This window comes from Pongo pygmaeus, chromosome 2 (genome assembly GCF_028885625.2).
Source record: "Pongo pygmaeus isolate AG05252 chromosome 2, NHGRI_mPonPyg2-v2.0_pri, whole genome shotgun sequence".
In the NCBI taxonomy this organism is placed as follows: domain Eukaryota; kingdom Metazoa; phylum Chordata; class Mammalia; order Primates; family Hominidae; genus Pongo; species Pongo pygmaeus.
The window spans coordinates 183,821,674-183,843,671 of NC_085930.1; the positions used below are offsets into that span (position 1 = coordinate 183,821,674).

The following is a 21,998-nucleotide window of genomic DNA, read 5'->3' on the forward strand; positions in this document are numbered from 1 at the left end:
TTTATAAAAGAAAGGGGTTTAATCGATTCACAGTTCCACATGCCTTGGGAGGCCTCACAATCATGGCAGAAGGTGAAGGAAGAGCAAAGGTATGTCTTACATGGCAACAGGCAAGAGACTGTGTGCAGGGGAACTGCCCTTTATAAAGCCATCGGATCTCGTGAGACTTATTCACTGTCACGAGAACAGCATGGGAAAAACCCACTCCCATGATTCAGTTACCTCCCACAGGTCCCTCCCACAACACATGGGGATTATGGGAGGTATAGTGCACGGTGAGATTTGGGTGGGACACAGCCAAACCATATCACATAAAGTGAAAAAATCCTATTATATTCAATTAAGAACTTCTATAAATCAAAAGACATCATTAAGATAGAAGGAAAACCACTGAGAGAAGATATTTATAATACAGATTTCACAAAGGGCACATAGATATCAAATATAAGAATCTCTACAAATCCAAAAAACCCAATGGAAAAATAGGCAAAAGACTTAATAGGTGGTTTATGGAATATCCAAAGAGCCAGTAATCATATGAAAAATTGCTCATTCTCATTAGTTATCAAGGGAATGCAAACAAAAGCAAATTAAAATGCCACACTACACACTAACTATAATGATTACATAAAAAAGACTGACATGTCAGCATTCATGTGGACCAACTAGAACTCTCATACATGCTGATGGATATGTAAATTAATAAAACCATTCTGAAAGACTGGCAGTATCTGTTATAGATGAACATACACATACTCTTAAGTTCCAACATACATATTTTTCCTAAATGTCATGTACAATAATGTTCACAGCAGCATCATATATATAGTAGCCCCAAACTGGAATCAACCCAAATGTCCATCCACAGTAGAATGGATAAATGAATAATGGTAATTCATACAATAGAATGCTATAAGTAATAAAAGTAAACAAGTGCTTCTTTCTTTTTTTGTGTGTTCATTATCTTTGAGCTTTTTTTCTTCATATTCATGTTTCTGTCTGGTTTTCTTTTAAATCAGTAAAGCAGGCACTGGAGTGGAATAAATGCAGAGATTTTTGTCCTTTGGGACTTTACAATTTAGTAGGAGAGAAAAACATGTAAAATAAATACTTTAATTTCAAGTATAATGTGTCACGAGCTGAGAGGCTGGAACTCATGTTCTATGATTTTAGCACAGAGGTAATTTTTGTAGTGGTAGTGCAAGGTAAGGTTTTAGTGGAAGTAGGATATGAGCTAATTCTTGAATTAATAATAGGATTCGTATATATGGACAATGGCAGAGTAGCTAGAGTTTAGGGAAATGTTCAACAAAAAAACTTGACAAGTATTTGTGAACAATATTGGATGGCCTTAAAATGTCATTAGCCAAAAATTCATAAACTTATGTAAATTGAAGTACTAATATAGAGAAAATATTAATTTATAATTTTAAGTTCTATGCATAAGGTCATGTTATTCTTCTTGCCAAGTTTTTCTCCCTAATCTCATTGATACTTTAGAGTTCTGAGCTTCTGTGAGTCTGAGAAATGCATTGAAAACACAAATATTTTCTACTCACTTATTTTCAGGAAAACAGCTGCAGCTTATCTCAGGATTTATTTTATTTAGGCTTCCTCTCTTGGTTTGTCATAATATTTAGTAATGAAATGGCTTTGTGTGTGTGTGTTAGAAATGTAGTTTACATAATTTATATCCTTGGCTAAATTTCTCTTGGCATACAGAAAAGGAAAAAGTGGTCAAACCCATTTATTTGCATTATACTCTGCTATGCTTTTGATAAATCATAAAATTTTGTTAAGGTCTGAGTGTGTGCCACAGTTTCTCTAAAGTTAGTGAAGTGTACTTGGGTACTCAATAAATATTAAATGACATTTGACTTTTCAAAGCTGTCTCTTATTTCCTAATTTTTAAAATAAAGATTAATTAGAGATCATAATAATGAAATCAATGATTCTTAAATTAAGAATCTTGTTGTCTGTTAGCAAATTAGAAAGGGCTAACTTGACATTAGTAGGGAGTCTTCTTTTTCTCAGGTGCTATAATTATCCCACAAAAATAATTGTCAGATAGATGAGATCTGGCAAAAAAATCTTTATATTTTAGTAAGCATGTCAGAAATTTATGTATAAGCAAGAGCTGTCGCTCAAAAAGCTCAAATTGAGAAGCTGCTCTCATGTTCCCCTGCACACAGGCTGTTTTACCTGCTGCCATGTTTTCTTTAGCGCAAATGTTTTTGGAAGTGCTTCACTTTTGAACTGATTTCAGAACCAGTTTATGAGCCTTGTAATAAAATTACCTATTTTATTATTTATTTATTTATTTATTTTGAGATGGAGTCTTGCTCTGTCGCCCAGGCTGGAGTGCAGTGGCGCCATCTCCACTCACTGCAAGCTCTGCCTCCCGGGTTCAAGCCATTCTCCTGCCTCAGCCTCCTGAGTAGCTGGGACTACAGGCGCCCACCACCATGCCTGCCTAATTTTTTGTATTTTTAGTAGAGACGGGGTTTCACCATGTTAGCCAGGATGGTCTCGATCTCCTGACCTCTTGATCTGCCCTCCTCGGCCTCCCAAAGTGCTGGGATTACAGGCTTGAGCCACCGAACTTGGCCTATTTTATCTTTATTTTTAACCAAACCTTGTACTGCAGTGTGACTGTATGCACATTTATTTTTTAGAATTAAAAATTAATTACATTAATGAATTAAAAGGAATTCATTGTTATCTGTGAAGACATTGTAAAATAGTAGTAACTAACAAAGGGTAAATTCTTAGAATACTGGATAAATGTTTGGAACATGAACAACAGTCATTTAAATTATTTTGCTGTTGTTGTTGTTAAAGAATATGTGCTTTAAGCCACCACCTTAAACTAAACCTCAATATGTGTCCTCTCAAAGATGATTTTGAACTTTTTTCATGTGATACTAAAGAAGATTATGTAAATGTTACATGGCAGAAGTTAATAATGAAGCACTTCGATAAATAGCAAATAATGAGTGTTAGCTGTTATGTTTTAATATCCCTTTGAATATTTTTACCAAATTAAAGTATTAAAGTTTCTATAATTTTATTTAAAAATTAACTATAATGTAACATGGATTTAAAATGAAAAATGGAATAATTTAGATAATTTAAAGTGACTTTCTTGATATTAAAAACATACTGTCTATATTTAGCTATTAAACATACCATTAACTAAAAAAGAGAATTTAAATTACCTTACTTTATCAGTTTTAACATACAAAAGTTTTAAAACACATTTTAACATCTCTGAAATCAGAACATTGCCTACTATCAAGGGTGTGTTAAAATCTTTAGGATTCAGGTAGGGGTGATGGTGTTGTTCTTACTATCAGAGCTATTTATGTATCACTTCAAGTGAGTTATATGTATCAATGGTACTTTACACATGCTGAGTTTAATATTTGTTTAAAATGTCTTCTAAAATATTATAATATGTTTTGGCATTGAAATGAAAAGTTATTGTATACACAGAAGGGCCTGGCAGAAGAGTAACTGAGCAAACATTTTATATCAAGGAAGCAAATATCCGCTACTGGAGGAAGAACCACAGCAAACAATCAAATATTTCACATGGACCAATAAAGAATACCCTGAAGTAGGTGAAGCTCTGTTACATTCTGTTACTAAGATTTCCACGAAAGAATTCCCCATCATGCAGAGAGAAACAGAACTGAAGGAAAGAGAAATTGCCAAATTTCCCAAAATAGATAAATTTCAAAGCAGACACTCTAGTATGACTGCATTCATTGTGCATGTTGTTGAACTTCTTCCAAAAAACTTCCTAATGACTTTAAAGAAGCTTATTTCCAGCAAGATATGATTTAATTGAGAAAAAATGAAAATATGAGTGTTCTCAAATGGAGAAGTGTCAGCCTCAAAACTCACAGAATTGGTATTAGCAACTTAGAAGAAAATTCTGGAGACAAATGGAGCATTCTTTTCTGAAGTGTTTTTTCACCATTACTTTTTTTGTTTAAGGTTCCAGATTAAACTGTTTAGTATTTCAAGGACATGAAAAGCAGGTCAATATGGTCTTTGCTAAAGTTATTATTTACAATGACATTATAAAGCATCTGCTTGCTGTTTCCATTTTATTTTCCCTCTTCTGACCCCTCCTTTAAAAATTGTTACTCTTTGTTATGGAAATTTCCAAACTAAAAATAGTAGTATGGTGAACTACCATGTACACATCACGTAGCTTCCATAATTATCAACATAAATACAGCCGGTCTGTTTCATCTAAACTTTCTACCTCACCCCACTTTCTTTCGGCACCTCCAAAAGAGTAAGTTAGAATAAATCTCAAACATCATATGCTTTCGTTCATAAAGTTATAACTTAAGAGATAAAGGCTTCCCTCCCTCCCTCCCTTACTTCCTTTCTTCCTTCCTCTCTCTTTTCTCTCTTTCTCTCTTTTTCTTTTCTTCCTTTTTTTTCTTTTTTTTTGCTCCGTTGCCTAGATTGGAGTGCAGTGGTGTGATCTTGGCTCACTATAACCTCTACCTCTTGTGCTCAAGCAATCCTCCCACCCCAGCCTCTCTAGTATCTGGGTTTACAGGCACATGCCACCACCGGCCACATTTTTGTTTTTGTAGAGAGGAGGGTTTTGCCATGTTGCCATGTTGCTGGTCTCGAACTCCTGGGCTCCTCAGCCTCCTGAGTAGGTGGGATTACAGGAACCTGAGGAAGCTGCCACTATGCCCAGATAATTTTTGTAGTTTTAGTAGAGACGGGGTTTTACCATGTTGGCCAGGCTGGTCTCAAACTCCTGACCTCAAGCAATCCACCTGACTTGGCCTTCCCAATTGTTGAGACTACAGGCATGAGCCACCCTGCCTGGCCACAAAAAAATTTTTAAGACATCATGTTTCAGAAATTTTAGGTTCGCAGAAAACTTGAGAGGAAGGCATAGAGATATCCCATATGCCTGTGCCCTCACACATGCACGGCCTCCCCCACTATCAATATTATAGTTAGAGTGGCGTATTTGTGACAACTGTATCAACCTATCATTATCACACAAAGTGCATAATTTACATGAGGATTCACTCTTGATTTTGTATGTTCTAAGGGTTTGTACAAACTTATAATATCATGTATCCAACATTATAGTATCTGTCATACAACAGTGTTTCCACTGCCCTAGAAACCCTCTGTGTTCTACCTATTCATTTCCCTTTCCTTTTAACCATTGGCTACTACTCATCTTTTTACAGGCTTCATTATTTTGCCTTTTTCAGAACATCATATAGTTGGAATCACACACTATGCAGCCTTTTCAGATTGGCTTCCTTCACTTAATAATATGCATTTACATTTCCTCCATGTATTTTCATAGCTCATTTCCTTTTAATGCCACCTAATTCATGAATAATACCCCACTTTCTTGATATACTACAGTTTATTCATTCACCTACTGAAGGATATCTTGGTTGCCTCCAATTTTTGGCAATTATGAATAAAGCTGCTATAAACACGTATGTTCAGTTTTTTGTGTAGATGTGTTCTCATTTATTTTGGATAAATAGTATGATTGTTGGATTGTATGGTAAGAGTATGTTTAATTTGGTAAGAAACCACCAAACTGTCTTCCCAAGTGGCTGTACCATTTTTGCATTCCCACTGGCAATGAATGAGTTCTTTGTGCTCCATTTCTTCAGCAGCATTTGGTGATGCCAGTGTTATGCATTTTCATCATTCTAGTGATGTATAGTAGTATATCTTTGTTGTTTTAATTTGCATTTCCCTGATGACATATGATGTGGAGCATCTCTTCATATGCTTATTGGCCATGTGTGTATCTTCTTTGGTGAGGTGTCTATTAAGGTTTTTGGCTTATTTTTTAAATCAGGGATTTTTATTATTGGGTTTTTAGAAAATTCTTTGTATATTTTGTATAAGTATTTTTCCAGACATGTCTTTTTGCAATCATCATTACCTTTGATAGTACAGAACACTGTGTGGAAAATTCGAGATGTTTATGAGTAGGAAGAAATTCAAATTTGGCTTCTGAAAGTGAGAAATTTTACCTTAACATTTATTTAGCTTATACTTTTAATATTTGGCCATATTAATATATTATAAATGTATGCTAAATGGTAGTGTTTTCAATAAGTATAGAGTAAAAATTCTAAGTGATAAGAAAGCATTTTATAATGGTTTGATATTCATTTCTTATTTTTCTACTGGTACAAAAGAAATGGTGCATCTGCAACTAATGGTATCTTGGAGTTGATGAAATATACTGTTAAGAATAACAAATATGTATAAATGCAGTCTTAGCGTCAACATCATTCTAAGACTCCACTATTCTCTCTCATTACACTATATTTCAATTTTTTGCCTTCCTCTTGTATTGATCTTGAAATAATTGATGGTCTCCTTTTTCTTTTTCTAACTTCAGTGTATACAGTTATTTGTGTAGATTTCTCCAAAATTAGAGTTAAGGGTAGTGATTAATACTAATGTTTATATCCTTACTTGGTCTGTGTTTGGTGTATTATCTGAATAGTTATGATGTGGAAATAATAAGGACAATTCCTTCATCCAAATATATGACACTTTATTGGTGACTAAGTTTTTCTTGGAACTAGTGCCATTAAAACTTGAAATCAAAACTATGTACCCTCATTTAGTTGTATTACTATTGTTTATATGATGTTTATTAATATAACTTAGAAGCAAAGAGAAGAATAACTTGTTTTCTGAATTTTTCTGTATGAATATATTAGAAATGTCTAAATGTTATTTTCAATTTGAGATATAGTTCATATTCTTTGCTATGTGTATTTGAAAGATAGATAGCTAAAGAACTTACAAGACTGAACCCTTAAAGGTTAGGGGCAATAGCAGACTCATTTTTGTCTTCCCAGTCCACCTAAATGGTTATCACAGATAACTGTGCTGATTCTTTCCTTTTTTCCTCTTTAGATTCATTCTCCTTCTCTCTGCCCTGCTGTAATCCCTGTAAGGTCAATCTTAATGAACTGCATCTTCCAAACTCACTGGTCTTCTAATCTCTCCTGGATTCAGCCAGTGGGGGGCATAAGCCAGTGTGGAGAGTGAAAGGGAAGAGAGGTCAGGTTATTTATCCCTACTTCCCTGGGGCTATGTCTGATAGATGGCAACAAACTCATCTACCCATGGTCATGTCTCCTGTCATGTGGTCGTTTTTTAATAGTTCCCGCTCTTACAGTAATCCTGCCCCGTCCTGCCACCCTCTAAGGCCCAGAAGCTTCCCATTGCAGTTAGACCCCGGTGCTTCATCATCAATTCCCTTAGCCCTGCCCTCACCTCTCTTCGAGTGTGTCCTTTGTTTACTTCTGGGACCCCGTTTGAAACAGTTCATATTCAGTTCTTCTTGAGGCAAAATTTTGAAATGAGTGTAAGAATCTGAATATACAGAATAAAATAAACACTTTTATTTTTAAAAAGACAATAGAAGAATGTGTGCTGTACATTATAAGCCATGACAAATTTAATATGTAGCTACTGTTCTGGAATATTTTCCAGTTTTGTATTCATAAATATATGTTTATAGTAGGAAATATGTTTTTATTCAAAAATATTAATAGGAGAAAGATTTATTATAATGATTACACTTGCAAATTTAGTTAAGCTAGTCAGATGTCTCAACTTTGCTGATGATTTTTGCTATCCTTATCCTGACAAAATGCAATTTTCGCTGAATAAGATTAACTTATTCAGTGTTAAAATATTCATTAAGTTTTTTCATGACAGAATTTTCAGATACCGTATGATTGGTTATCTTTACATTGGAAAGTTATTATTTGCACAGGTTATTCATTAGATACAGGAAGTTAAATCACCAAGATATAAAGAGATTTGTTCACAATCATAATATTTCTTAAAAATTTGTAGGTTGATTTTGAACCTCACTTTTGAAAGATCTTGAGTCCCGTTTTCATATAATAACAATATGCTGCATCTCTGAGGATATGAAAGAATGATTTATCAAAAATGTTGTGTACAATTTTGAAAGTTAATTATTGGACTTATTTTTTATGCCTTTATCATAATGAATTTATCTTAAATGAATAGTAATTTTCTTCTGGGAAGTTTTTTTGAAAAGGAATACATTGTACTTTTTAAATAAACACAAGAACATAATTTTTGCCTTATTATTAAAGCTGTGAAAGTACATTCATTTTTGGAGGAAGGGCAATAATATTTTGTGTTAAATAAAAGCCATTGACCCAGAGTACCTTTTATAAATATAATTAGTTTGTCCTAAAAGATGCATTATGTTTGAGTCTGTTATTTCTTTCAGGGTTATTAATAGGAAAGCATTATTGAGAACCGCCAAAAAAATCCATATTGAACCACTTATGTACAAGGTAAAAAATGATACATCATTATTGATGGTTATTTAATAGGGAAAAGTGTAGCCACTATGTATATAGAGGCCTTACTCTCGATTAAAATGCTTAAATTAAAAGATTCAGCTTCATGAAGGTCTTTGGCAACTAAATTGTTCATTTGTTTGTGATTGGAATACGCCTGTAATATTTCTGAGGAAATCTTGGCCAGATAGGTTTTGACTTAAAGTCTTTAATGTCAACCCCAGAGTCTATCCACTTGATGTTATTTTTCATCAATAACATAGAATATTGGCTTCCATTCTTAGAAATTATTATTACTCAACTCATAACTGCCCAGTATTTTGAATAGTTTTTATAATTAATACTAAGAATTGTTTGAAGAATATGCAATTTGTTAATTATTCCAGGCTCTTAGTTCTGATTCAATCATTTTTCTTACCTGATACACCCAAGGGATAAAACATTCTTTAATAGCTTTTGACTATAGTTACTTAGAAGGAGGAACACTACCTAAAAAAGACATATCTAAATATTGGGTGCATGTATAGTTCCTGCAAATGACACTGATGCTGCTGCTGCTGCTTCTCCTTCTCCTTCTCCTTCTTCTCCCTTCTCCCTTCTCCCTTCTTCTTTCTTCCTTTTTTTTTTTTTTTTGTAATTTGTGTAAATTTAAGTGTAGTTTTGTTACCTGGGTATGTTGTGTAGTGGTGAAGTCTGGGCTTTTAGTGTAACCATCACCCAAATATTGAACATTGTACCCATTAAGTAATTTCTTTACCCTCACTCCCTTCCCATCCTTCCAGCCTTAGAAGTCTCCAGTGACTACTATTCCACACTGTGTGTCCACGGATATAGAAAATGTGGTATACACACACATGCACGCACACACACACACGAGCTGTAAAAGTGAAATCATATCTTTTGCAGAAACACAGATGGAACTAGAGGCCATGATCTTAAGTGAAACATTTCAGAAACAGAAAGCAAAATACTGCATGTTCTGATTTTTCTTGATGGTATTTTGCACTTCTTCCAAAGTTGAGAAGTAATGAAGACATAGTGATTAGGATGACATAAGCTATATAGCTCAACCTCAGAGACAGCCTCAGTTTCAGTTTCCTCATCTCTACTGTGGGATAAAAATCAAACAACATTACAAAGTTATTTTGAAAATTAAAAAAAATTTATCTAAATCTCCTAGCACAGGCCCTTGTAAAATATATGCTATCAATTCTTATTATTTTATAGCTAATATTGTTATAAACGTTAGCTCAGATAAAGCTGTTTTCTTTTAGAAGTACTTTTACTGAACTCTTTGATCTTATTACAACTTGAAATGGAGAGTATAAGCAGTATGAAATTTGCTTCTATATTCATTACATGAAATTTATTAAGGATATTATTAAAATTAGAGTTTCTCCTATATGAGAACTCATAGGGGAAACTTTTGAACAACTTAATCAAAAACTTGCTTTCCTATTTATTCAGAAAACTAAAAACATAATTTAAGCTTTCGTAGCTGACTCATGGTTATTAACAGCATCAACTATTTTTTGTTTGTGTTCTGAAGTCTGTTGAGATGCAAAGGAAAATTTGCCCCAACAGGGAGATAAGTAAGGCAAGACAACTTGATCAGAGTTAATAAAAGCATCCTTGTTGAAAGAAAAGTTAGGAATAGAGAAATAAAAACTTTAATGTGATGAGATGGTCTGCAAGAAAACAGACTCCTAATTTTATCATGTGTGCGGAAGTTCCTTTCATAGAAAATGTAGCTTGGCTATGATATTCTTGTTATACTTGAATTACTTGCTGTGGTGCTTATTTACGGCCAATGCATATGGCTATGTTGGGTATGCTCTGTGCTACTATAACTGGGCTATTCATAAAAGCCAGGAAGTCAGTGGCACCTCCTGAAATTGTGCAGAGCACAGTCTTCATGATGTTATTAGTGGGTCTGTATTTATTATGTGTTGAAATCTTATGTATTTTACATAGATGACACTCATCTATCAAACAAAGCAGGGAGGTTTTTAGTGTAAAGCCATGTAGGTATTATTTATCTATTTTTTGTAGGAAATTTTGGTATTAGATAATAATGTAACAGTTGTTTACAAAGCATTATATTCTATTTTAATGTAGATGAGTATTGTTTAAAAATATATTCCATTGGCATTTAAAAACATAAATTTACTTGAAAAAAGGAAAATTAAATATTTATATAAATATACTAGTGAATAATTGGAGAAAACTATGTTTTGTCCATTGATATTATCTCAGTTTCTTTTGAAAAATGGATGACAAAAATAACATAAAATGAGTTTCAAATATTTGTAGATATGAGTGTTTAAAGATAATATGTACCCAGATGTGAAAATAATAATAATTGTTTTAGTGTATTTGCATTGCTATAAAGGAAATACCTGAGGCTGGGTAATTTATAAGGAAAAGAGGTTTATTTGGCTTCCAGTTCTGCAGGCTGTACAAGAAGTATGGCAGTGCTATCTGCTTATGGAGACGGACTCAGACAGCTTCTAGTCATGGCAGAAACGGGAAGGGGAGATGGCTTGTCACAGGGTGACAGAAGGAGCAAGACAGAGGGGAGAGAGGTCTAAAACTCTTTAACAATCAGATCTTGAGAGGACTAAGAGTGGGAATTCACTCAATCCTGAGATAATAGCTCCAAGCCATTCATGAGGTATCTGCCCTCATGACCTGAACACCTCCCACTAGGCGCCATCTTTAGCATTGGGGATCAAATTTTAACATAAACTTTGTAGGGGACAAACATCTAAACTATGTCAGTAATGGAGACTTTCATTTACTGTATTCACTGGATTTCTTTTTTTTTGAGACAGAGTTTTGCTCTGTCACCCAGGCTGGAGTGCAATGGTGCGATCTCGGCTCACTGCAACTTCCGCCTCCTGGGTCCAAGCGATTCTCCTGCCTCAGCCTCCCGAGTAGCTGGGATTACAGGTATGCGCCACCACGCCCAGCTAATTTTTGTATTTTTAGTAGAGAGGGGGGTTTCACCATGTTGGTCAGGCTGGTCTCAAACTCCTGACCTCAGGTGATCCACCAGCCTCGGCCTCCCAATGTGTGGGGATTATAGGCGTGAGCCACCACGCCTGGCTATTCAACTGTATTTCTTGGCCAACTGCAATTCTGCCAACCCCTCTGCAATATGACAAGCAAGAAGTATACCACTGCTGAGAAAATATCAAAATCAAAAATAGTAGTTGTAATTAAATGAAAATACATGTACAATTTAAGTTTGAAACAATTGGTAAATGATATTGCTTCTTCATAATTCTAAAGCATTTTAATACCGAACAATTAATGGCCTTCTATTACATATTCTTATAGCGATCAGACATATTGCATGAAGGATAGCCAGATTGGGGCTAAACAAATAGTCTCACATTGACTGTAATACTTTACTAATGCATAAATCATGAACTATGAGAATCTTTTTATGGGGTTTTTAGAAGCACTGGGTGTCATACCAATAAGCAATTAATGACTTTTTAATGACTGATTTCACTACTAGCATCAATTGATGTTGTCATAAATATTTCATTCTTTGACATTGTATTAAAAATATAGTGCTTTCTTGGTGGCATCAGTTAAATACATTATGTGTTTTTAAATGTATACATACCTACATATGTTTTAGTGGTTATCCAGTCAGAGTGTTGTGATGGACAGTTTAATGGTCTGAACATTTAGTTTCTGGTATTGTGTGCAAATGATAATTCTGGTGGGTGCTCTTATTCTGGCAAGTGCTGTGCTCCTGTGCTTGCTACTTTGTCTCATAATTTAAAGGGAATATTGATTTACTATCTCACTGGTTTGAATGTGTCTGGCATTATACATGCCAAATGATCCAAATTTTTCAGGTTTCCTGAAGTTACTTGATAGATCACTGGAACCAACAAAGTCCCCTAGGTCTTCATTCTGTCTTTCAAATCTTAAGATGGAAGAATTTTCAGCATACCAAGCAACTTGTGCCAGAGTGGAACATTCAGTTGCTTAGCCACAGGCTAGCTTGCTATTTTTCATCTTCTAAATATCAGATCCATTTTTCATTTCAAGGTAGACTCTAAACTCAGTCTTGTGGAAATTGTGTCCATGTCCTGACCATTGATGCAGTACTTCTCAGCAGACTTGAGAAAGAAGAAATTATACCTGTTTGAGCCACAAATTAAGAGAAGAACATTTCCTTGGAATTATTATGAGCATTACGTAGAGATTTTCTGCCAACAGTAGGGGGAAAAACCAAACAGCCCTAAGAAAAATAGGAAATAAATTAGAGAAATCCTAGATTTCTAATGTAGAGGTAACACATTATACATGGAATCAGGTACTTGGGTTCTGGGCCTGGCTCTGTGTCAAGCTGTTGATTTACTTTAGGAAAGACAGGTTGTTTGGTGCTATCGAGTGTGCTGCATGCAACCTCAGCTCTCATGTTAAGTGTTACTACCTTTATTATTTGTAGTGCTGTTATCATGTGGCAGGTTCTGGTCATTACATGTTATTGTATTTATTCTTCACAATGCAATTACTGAAGTTTCACAGGAGAAAATGGATGTCAGAGAGAATAAGTGTTCAGAATAACACTGCAAGTAATCACTGGGGCAAGATTTGAATCCAGGTTTGCACTGCAAAACTGCAATCTGATGTTCCTTCATGAAAATTTTGCTTCCTCATATATGCACACGTGTGGTTTGTATTAGTTTCCTATGGATGCTATAACAAATATCACAAATTGGCTAAAACAGAAATTTATTGTCTCCCATTCTGGAGGCTACATATCTAAAAGTTGTTGGCAGGGTTGGTTCCTTCTGGAGGCTCTGAAAAATAATCTGTTTCATGCCTCTCTCCTAGTTTCTTGTACTTACCAGCAATCCTTGGTGTTGCTGACTTGTATATGCATTACTCTGTTCTCTTATTCAGTTTTCACATAGCATTCTCCATTCTTTCTGTGTCTGAATTTTATTTTCTTATAAGGACAACAGTCATTGGATTTGGGGTCCACCCTAATCCAGTATGACCTTGTCTTGATTACATCTACAAAGACTCTATTTCCAAAGAAGGTCACATTCAGAGGTACCTAGGGTTAGGATGTCAACATATCATTTTTTGGGGTATAGTTTATTCCATGTCTATAAACTGGAAAAAAACATAATACACACTTACTTGTATCCGGATATACTTATCATAGAAGCATAAAATAGCATGTAAGTATCAGATATTTCTATTAAGTCAAAAATAGATTTTGATAATTAATATTCTCATTAAGCTAGGCCTGTGCAGTAATCATAAATGTACTACAGTTGCCATAGATAACAGCACAAACCAAAATTATTTCTTCAGCTATTGCAAACACCAAGCACGAATAGTATGAATTACTTACATTTGTTGAATTGTTATTTCTAAAACAACTACATTGTCTTCCCTAATTTAAAAATAGCTATATCTTAGCATAAAATTTATTATAATTTTTAAGAAGTCAATTTTTATATAGATGATTTTCCTTGAAGTGTGGTTTAAAACTTATGGCTTCGATTACCACTACATAATTTTGTTTGGGCATCGTTTCTGTTTTATGTAAATATACCAACATGAAAACAGTGCATGCAACCAGCCATTGAAAGAACAAATATTCATTTGTGGATACAAATTTGATTTATGTGCCACTGCATAGCTACAGCCATCCATTTTTAAATACTTTTTTAGTGGTGGTAAAATATGCATAACATAAAATTTACCATCTTTACCATTTTTAAGTCTACATTTCAGTAGTGTTAAGTATATTCACATTGTTGTTCAACAAAACTCTAGAATTTTTTATATTTCAAAACTGAAACTCCGGGCCCATTGAACAACAACTTTCATTTTCTACAACCTCCAGCCCCTGGAAACCACCATTCTCCTTTTGTTTCTATGAGTTTGACTATATTGGACAGTTTATATAAGTGGAATCATACAGTATTTGTCTTTTTTTGACTGTTTTGTTTCATCTAACATAGTGTCCTCAAGGTTTATTTATGTTGTAGCATATGACAAGATTGCCTTCTTTCTTAAGGCTAAATAATATTTCATTGAATGCATTTACCACATTTGCTTTATCCGTTCATCCATTGATGGACATTTGAGTTGCTTCTACCTCTTGGCTACTGTGAATAATGCTGCATTGAACAAGTATCTCTTCAAGATCCTACTTTCAGTTCTTTTGTATGCATACCCAGAAGTAAGATTGGTGGATCATTTGGTAATTCTGTAAGCGAAATGTAGGTTTATTTGCTTGCTGCTTGAGGAGTCCAATTAACAAGAGCGAGGTCTGGTATAAAGAAAGAGACTTTTTATTCCAAAGCTAGCTGAGGGAAGAAGCAAGGGTTTCCTGCTTTAAGGGCACTGCTTTGATTTTGGAGCAGAAAGGAGGCACTTTTAAAGGGGTCTTATCATGAATGATACACAGGGGAGGAAGTGAGCTGGTGGAAGGTCCACATGCTAGCTTTTTGCCTTATCTACCATGCAGTTGAGTTGGCATTTTCATGGGCAGAAATGAGGTAGAGGTGGCTGAAAACTCTCCAGATGGGAGTTTTTTTTTTATAGCAAGACTTTGAGTTGTAATGTTGTCTCTCAAGGCAGTCTCCTGGTGAGTGAGAGTTTTATAGTGGGCATACTTTGGGTTGTAAATTGACTGTTATCTCTTGAGGCAATCTCCTGGTGGTGAGAGTTCTGCTCTGGAGCTTCTAAGCTCATAATTAGATGAACTTGTCCTATAGGAAGTGTCTGGTGAAGGGGAGGTTAAAGGTGATAATTCTATTTCTAAAGGAATAAGTAGGAAGTAGAGAACAGGGCGAATTGGAAAAAAGAAGAGAAAATAACAATGTTTTCTTTTTTTAAAAATAGTAACTCATTCTATTTTTCTTAGAAAAATGGGGGTACTCAGTTACAATTCTACTTTAACTTTTTTGATAAATCTTTATATTTTTTATGATAGCAGCTGCAACATTTTATAATCCTGCCAGCAATGCACCAGGGTTTCATTCTCTCTACATCCTTGCAAAACTTGTTCTGTTCTTATTTTTGCAGTGGTTACTCTAGTAGGTGTGAGGTGATATCTTCTTATGGTTTTGATTTGCATTTCTGTAATGATTAGTAATGTTTGGCATCTTTTCATATTCTTGTTGATATTTATATGTCTTCTTTGGTCTATTTAATTCCTTTGGGCATTTTTAAATTGGGCTACTTTTTGTAGTTGTTGAGTTATAGGAGTTCATTGTATATTCTGGATGTTAGCCTCTTATTATATGTATGATTTGCAGATACTTTCCCCTTTCCATACATTGCCTTTCACTCCCTTGATTGTGTCCTTCAATGCCCAGAAGTTTTAAGTTTGATGTAGTCTCATTTGTCTATTTTTGCTTTCTGTGTTTTCCTCTGGGAGTCTTACAATTTGAGGTCTTTTTTTTTTATTATACTTTTAAGTTTTAGGGTACATGTGCACAACGTGCAGGTTAGTTACATATGTATACATGTGCCATGTTGGTGTGCTGCACCCAGTAACTCGTCATTTAACATTAGGTATATCTCCCAATGCTATCCTTCCCCCCTCCCCCAACCCCGCAACAGGCCCCGGTGTGATGTTCCCCTTCCTGTGTCCATGTGTTCTCATTGTTCAGTTCCCACCTGTGAGTGAGAACATGCAGTGTTTGGTTTTTTGTCCTTGTGATAGTTTGCTGAGAATCATGGTTTCCAGCTTCATACATGTCCCTACAAAGGACATGAACTCATCATTTTTTATGGCTGTATAGTATTCCATGGTGTATATTTGCCACATTTTCTTAATCCAGTCTATCATTGTTGGACATTTGGATTGGTTCCAAGTTTTTTCTATTGTGAATAGTGCCGCAATAAACATATGTGTGCATGTGTCTATATAGCAGCATGATTTATAATCCTTTGGGTATATACCCAGTAATGGGATGGCTGGGTCAAATGGTATTTCTAGTTCTAGATCCCTGAGGAATCGCCACACTGTCTTCCACAATGGTTGAACTAGTTTACAGTCCCACCAACAGTGTAAAAGTGTTCCTATTTCTCCACATCCTCTCCAGCACCTGTTGTTTCCTGACTTTGTAATGATTGCCATTCTAACTGGTGTGAGATGGTATCTCATTGTGGTTTTGATTTGCATTTATCTGATGGCCAGTGATGATGAGCATTTTTTCATGTGTCTGTTGGCTGCATAAATGTCTTCTTTTGAGAAGTGTCTGTTCATATCCTTTGCCCACTTTTTGATGGGGTTGTTTTTTTCTTGTAAATTTGTTTGAGTTCATTGTAGATTCTGGATATTAGCCCTTTGTCAGATGAGTAGATTGCAAAAATTTTCTCCCATTCTGTAGATTGCCTGTTCACTCTTATATTTAGGTCTTAATCTATTTAGAGTCCAATTTTTTAATATGATATCATGTAAGGGTCAACTTCATTCTGTTACATGTGGCTATCCAGTTTTCCCAGCACCATTTGTTGAAGAGACTGTGTTTTCTTCTTTATGTGGTCTTGGTACTCTTGTCAAAGATAATTTGACCGTATATGTTAAGGTTTATATCTAGGTTCTTTATTCTGTTTCATTGGTCTATATTTCTGTCTTTATGCCAGTACCACATTGTTTTGAAGACTGTAGCTTTCTGCTGTATTTTGGAATTAGGAAGTGTGATGCTTCTAATTTTGTTCTTTTTCAAGATTGTTTCAGTTATTTGGGGTCCCTTGAGATTACATATGAATTGTAGGATTTTTTTTTCTATTTTTGCAAAAAATGCCATTGTGATTTTTGATAGATAGTAAATTGAATCTGTAGGTAGCTTTAGATAGTATGAATATTTAACAATATAATGCCTTCCAATCCATGAACACAAATGTCCTTTCACTCATTTGTGTCTTCTTTAATTTCTTTCAACAATGTTTTCTGTCTTTTAGGGTACATGTTCTTTGTTATCTCCTTGGTTAAGTTTATTTCTAAGTATTCTTTTTGACTGATTGTTAATAAAATTATTTTCTTGATTTATTTTTCAGATTTTTCATTGTCACTGTAGAAATGGAACTTATTTTTGTGTGTCAATTTTGTATCCTGCAACTTTGCTAAATTTCCTTATTATTTCTAACAGTTTTTTTGTGGAAACTTTAGAGTTTTGTACATATAAGATCATATCATCACAAACAGAGATGAATTTATTTCTTCTTTTCCAATTTAGGTACCTTTTATTTCTTTTTTTCTCCTAGTTGCTCTGGCTAGGACTTACGGTATTATTTTGAATAGAAGTGGCAGGAGTGGACATCCTTCATATATATGCATTATTGTTTTGAAGTTTTTAATTACCTTTTTAGCTACATTTTTGCAGCTGAGTTTAGAATGAAACCACAAGAGTTTTATTGTTGGCTGTACTTTTCTTTTTCCATTGATAAATTTGTCTTTTCCTATTACTTATTTTTTAGTTTACTTCTTTGTGTTTGTAATTTGTTTATTTTTTTCTTCCCAGACTCAATAATCAACACAAATTTATTAAATACTAAAAAGGTTCCTGGTAGTGTTGAAAGTCCTCTTTGGTAAGCTCAAGAGGCAAGACAATATTTCCATTTAAGAAGAGATAATGAGTTGTCATCAAGTCTTTTCAATCTTGAGTTTTCTATGCATTGAACTGTAGGAAATTATTGATTTTTGATCTTTAAAAATAATAATTTCATATAATTCAACATAATATATTCTGTTTACCTTTAAAGTCATTTTGTCCCTTTGTTTAGCAGTGAACTGATACTTTCTAACGCCTTATATGATTTGAATCCCTGCCCAAATCTCATGGTGAAATGTAATTCTCAATGCTGGAGGTGGGGCTTGGTGGGAGGTGACTAGATCATGCGAGTGGTTTTTCATTGTTTAACACCATCCACCTTTGTACTGTCATCACAATAGTGAGTTCTCCTGAGATCTGGTGGTTTAAAAGCATGTAGCACCTCCCTCTCTCACCCTTTATCCTGCTTCGGCTGTGTAAAATGTGGCTGCTTCGCCTCTGCTTTCTGCCATGATTGTAACTTCTGAGACCTCCCCAGAAGCCAAGCAGATGCCAGCATCATGCTTTCTGTACATGCTGTGGTACCGTGAACCAATTAAACCTCTTTTCTTTATAAATTACCCAGTCTCAGGTATTTCTTTATAGCAATGCAAGAATGGACTAATACACTCAACCACATATTGTTTATATACCGTTAATGAGGGGAATTTCCACACTTATGAGGTAGTTTATTCCAGTGACGGTCAGAGTTCAAGGAAGTTCTATAACTTATATTAAGTGAAATGCTATCTCTTGGTAATGTCCATTGTTGGGGTCCTAGTGAAATCATTTTTATAAAAATTACTAATTACCTACTCTGTATGAAGTATTCTCCCAGATATTAGAAAAAACAATGTGGGAAAGATAGACACAACCCCTGCACTCTTGAGGCTTAGTTAGGACCACTGAAAATGTGTGGTGAGGGAGAGAAGAGGAGGAACTGTTTCTGTCCTTAACACAGTTTCCCCAAATCAATCATATTCTTTCAAACATTAGGCACAATGATGTGATGAATTTGAAGACTAATGAAAACATATGAAAATATGTCAAAAATACTATCCAGGAAAAATCAATTGAATATGAGTAAACAGATTTCATATCCCTTTACCCCCTCACCTTCTATTCTTTAGGTTAAAACATTTACACTTGTCAGAGGTTCCTAGCGTAGATTTTGGAGTTATAGGAACCTGGGTTTGAAGCCTAGCATTTCTGCTTTTGGCGCTGCAAACTTGAAGCTCAGTGTCCACATATGTGAAAATGAAGATTTCAGCATTTCTGACCAAATAAGGTTCTTTGATGGTCAAATGAAATAATTCCTACAAGGTTCTTAGTGAAGTGTCTGGTTCAATAAATGTTAACTGCTGTGATGATGATGATGATGATGATGATGACAATGGTGATGATGGCATTGTTTTAAGTTGTTCTACAATCCTTTATAAGTATTTCTGAGTAATGTAATGTGTGGATATACATTGCCTAAATTCTGAACTAAGAATATTCTAAATATCCTTAACTGATTAAGGTAAGGCAAGAGACACCTATGATTCACATTTCCTCTGCCCTTGTGTGATTTTGCTGCCCTAGCACAATGCATTTCAATGTTTACTTTTTTTCTTTCCCACATTGGGACAATAGCTAAACTTTGGTTCTCTATACTTCATACTTGGAATATAGCTATTTATTTTTGTAAAAACTTTAAAAGTGAAACAAATTCGTATTTGGCTACAAATACCAATAAGAGTTTTTTAATCTACTCAGAAGCACTCACTTTGCCAAAAGATGTGTGGAAAATTGTACTGATCTAATCAACATTCAGTACATGTTTATTGAGGGCCTATTATGGGGTCAGGCTCTATTCTATCATATGGAAATAGAACATTGAGCAAATCAGATAAAAATTCCTGACCTTCTGGAGCTTGTGTTCTAGCAAGATAAGTAAATAAATTAATGTAGTATAAGATCATACCTATATGATGATGGTGATGATGATAATGGGATGTGTGTATTATATGTTAGGCTGAAATACTTTCTAATGAGAAGTAGAATAGGAACTGTCAGGGAGCACAGTTTTATAGAAGATAGGCTAAGAAAGGTCTAAGGGAAGTGATTTTTGAATAAAGATCTGAAGGTGCTCAGGGAGTAAACCATGTGATTGTTAAAGAGAAGAGTATTCCAGGCCTTGAGGACAGCAAGTGCAAGATTCCTGAAGTGAGAGAAGCCTAGTGTGTTTGAGAAGTGGTGAGGTGGTCACTGTAACTCAAATGAAGGGATAAGGAAGAGAGTGAAAGCAAAGAAAGTCAGCAAGGTCATGGAAATCCTAGGCCATTATAAAGATTGTGGCTTGTACTCTGAATGAAAGGGGAAACTGTCATGGGGTTGTACACAGAGGCATGTCTCATTCTGATGTATATTTTCACAAAATCCCTTTGGCTGCTGTGTTGATTAAAGCCTACTTAAAGGAAGTTCCATCTAAGTTGATGTGATGTGTTATTAAAGAATAAAATAGAAAAAATAAAGAAAAGATACATTTTAAGTGTGAGAATTAGGCCAATGGAATACTTTCAGCTGGAATAATTTCAACTTATTCAAAAGGTATTCACTAAATGGTTTTTACAAGCCCACTTTATGCAAGACATTGGGCAAGGTGTTGGGGCTAACAGGTAACTGAGAGCAATTCTTTTTTTCAAGGAATTCATGATGTAACTGTAATAAAAATTAAAGTTCATAAAAAAGAATAAATACATAGGAACTTGGAAGCAGAAATACGTATTTTAGGCTGTGAGAATCTGGGGCAGCATCATACATGGAAATGCATTTGCTATGGGCCTTGAAGTAATGATAGAAAATTGGCTGGCTTAATGAATGGATAAAGATAATGTGGTATGTGTACACAATGGAATACTGTTCAGCTGTAAAAAAAAGAATGAAATCTTGCAATTTGCAGCAACATGGATGGAAATGCAGATCATTGTGTTAAGTGAAATAAGCCAGGCACAGAAAAACAAATATTACAAATTCTCACTAATATGTAAGAACTAAAACCTGATCTCATGGAGGTAGAGAGTAGAATGATAGTTACCAAAGGCTGGGAAGGGGGTGTGTTCGGGGGGTGAGAGGATGAAGAAAGCTTGGTTAATAAGTACAAAGATACAGTTAGATAGAAGGAGTAAGTTACAGCATTGGCTAGCACAATAGGGTGACTATGCTTAAAAACAGTACACTCTATATTTCAAAATAGCTTGAGGAGAAGATTTAAAATGTCCCCAACACAAAGAAATGATAAATCCTCAAAGTGACGGATATGCTAAATACCTTTATTTGATCATTACACAATGCATGCATGTATCAAAATATCACATGTACCACATACATTTGAACAAATGTTATGTATTAATAAAAAATAAAAAAAATGGCAGCTGTGTTAGGCAATTTGTGCATTGCTATAAATGTATTAATTTGGACAGTTTATGAAGAAAAGAGGTTTAATTCACTTACAGCTCTGCAGGCTGTACAAGCATTGTGCTGGCATCTGCTTGGGTTCTGGGGAGGTCTCAGGGAGCTTTAACTCATAGTGGAAGGAGAAGAGGGAACAGACATGTCATATGGCAAAAGCGGGAGGAAGAGAGAGTGAGGAGTGAGGTGCCACACACTTTTAAACAACCAAATCTCACGCGACCTCACTCATCACCAAGGGGTTAACATTAAGCCAGTCATGAGGGATACAATGCCCATGATCCAAACACCTCCCACCAGACCCCACTTCCAATACTGTAGATTACATTTCAACTTGAGATTTAGTGGGGATGCAGATCCAAACCATATCAGCATGTCTAAAAGGTAAGGAGACAGCCATTCCTAGCCATACATGTCTTGTCGTTGTATGTATTGAAAATCTACAAATACTGTGAAATGGAGCTTGTTTCAACGGATGATGTCCCATTTCTACTTAACCACTCTTCCTTTTTTTTTCCCACCTATCTTTATGTAGTCTGTAGTTTGAAAAGGGTTTTACACATAA

The 21,998-nt window shown here is 34.9% G+C and overlaps 1 protein-coding gene across 15 annotated transcripts in view; it reads left to right on the forward strand.

Moving 5' to 3' along the window:
- NAALADL2 (N-acetylated alpha-linked acidic dipeptidase like 2) overlaps positions 1-21,998 on the forward strand; it is a 1,372,789-nt gene that overhangs the window by 214,345 nt on the left and 1,136,446 nt on the right. Inside the window, exon 4 of one of the 15 annotated variants that reach the window (XM_063662432.1) lies at positions 11,222-11,339. The exons of the other annotated variants lie outside the window; for them this stretch is intronic. The gene's annotated coding sequence lies outside the window, so the exon portion shown is untranslated. The remainder of the gene's footprint in view (positions 1-11,221; positions 11,340-21,998) is intronic. 15 annotated transcript variants of the gene reach the window in all.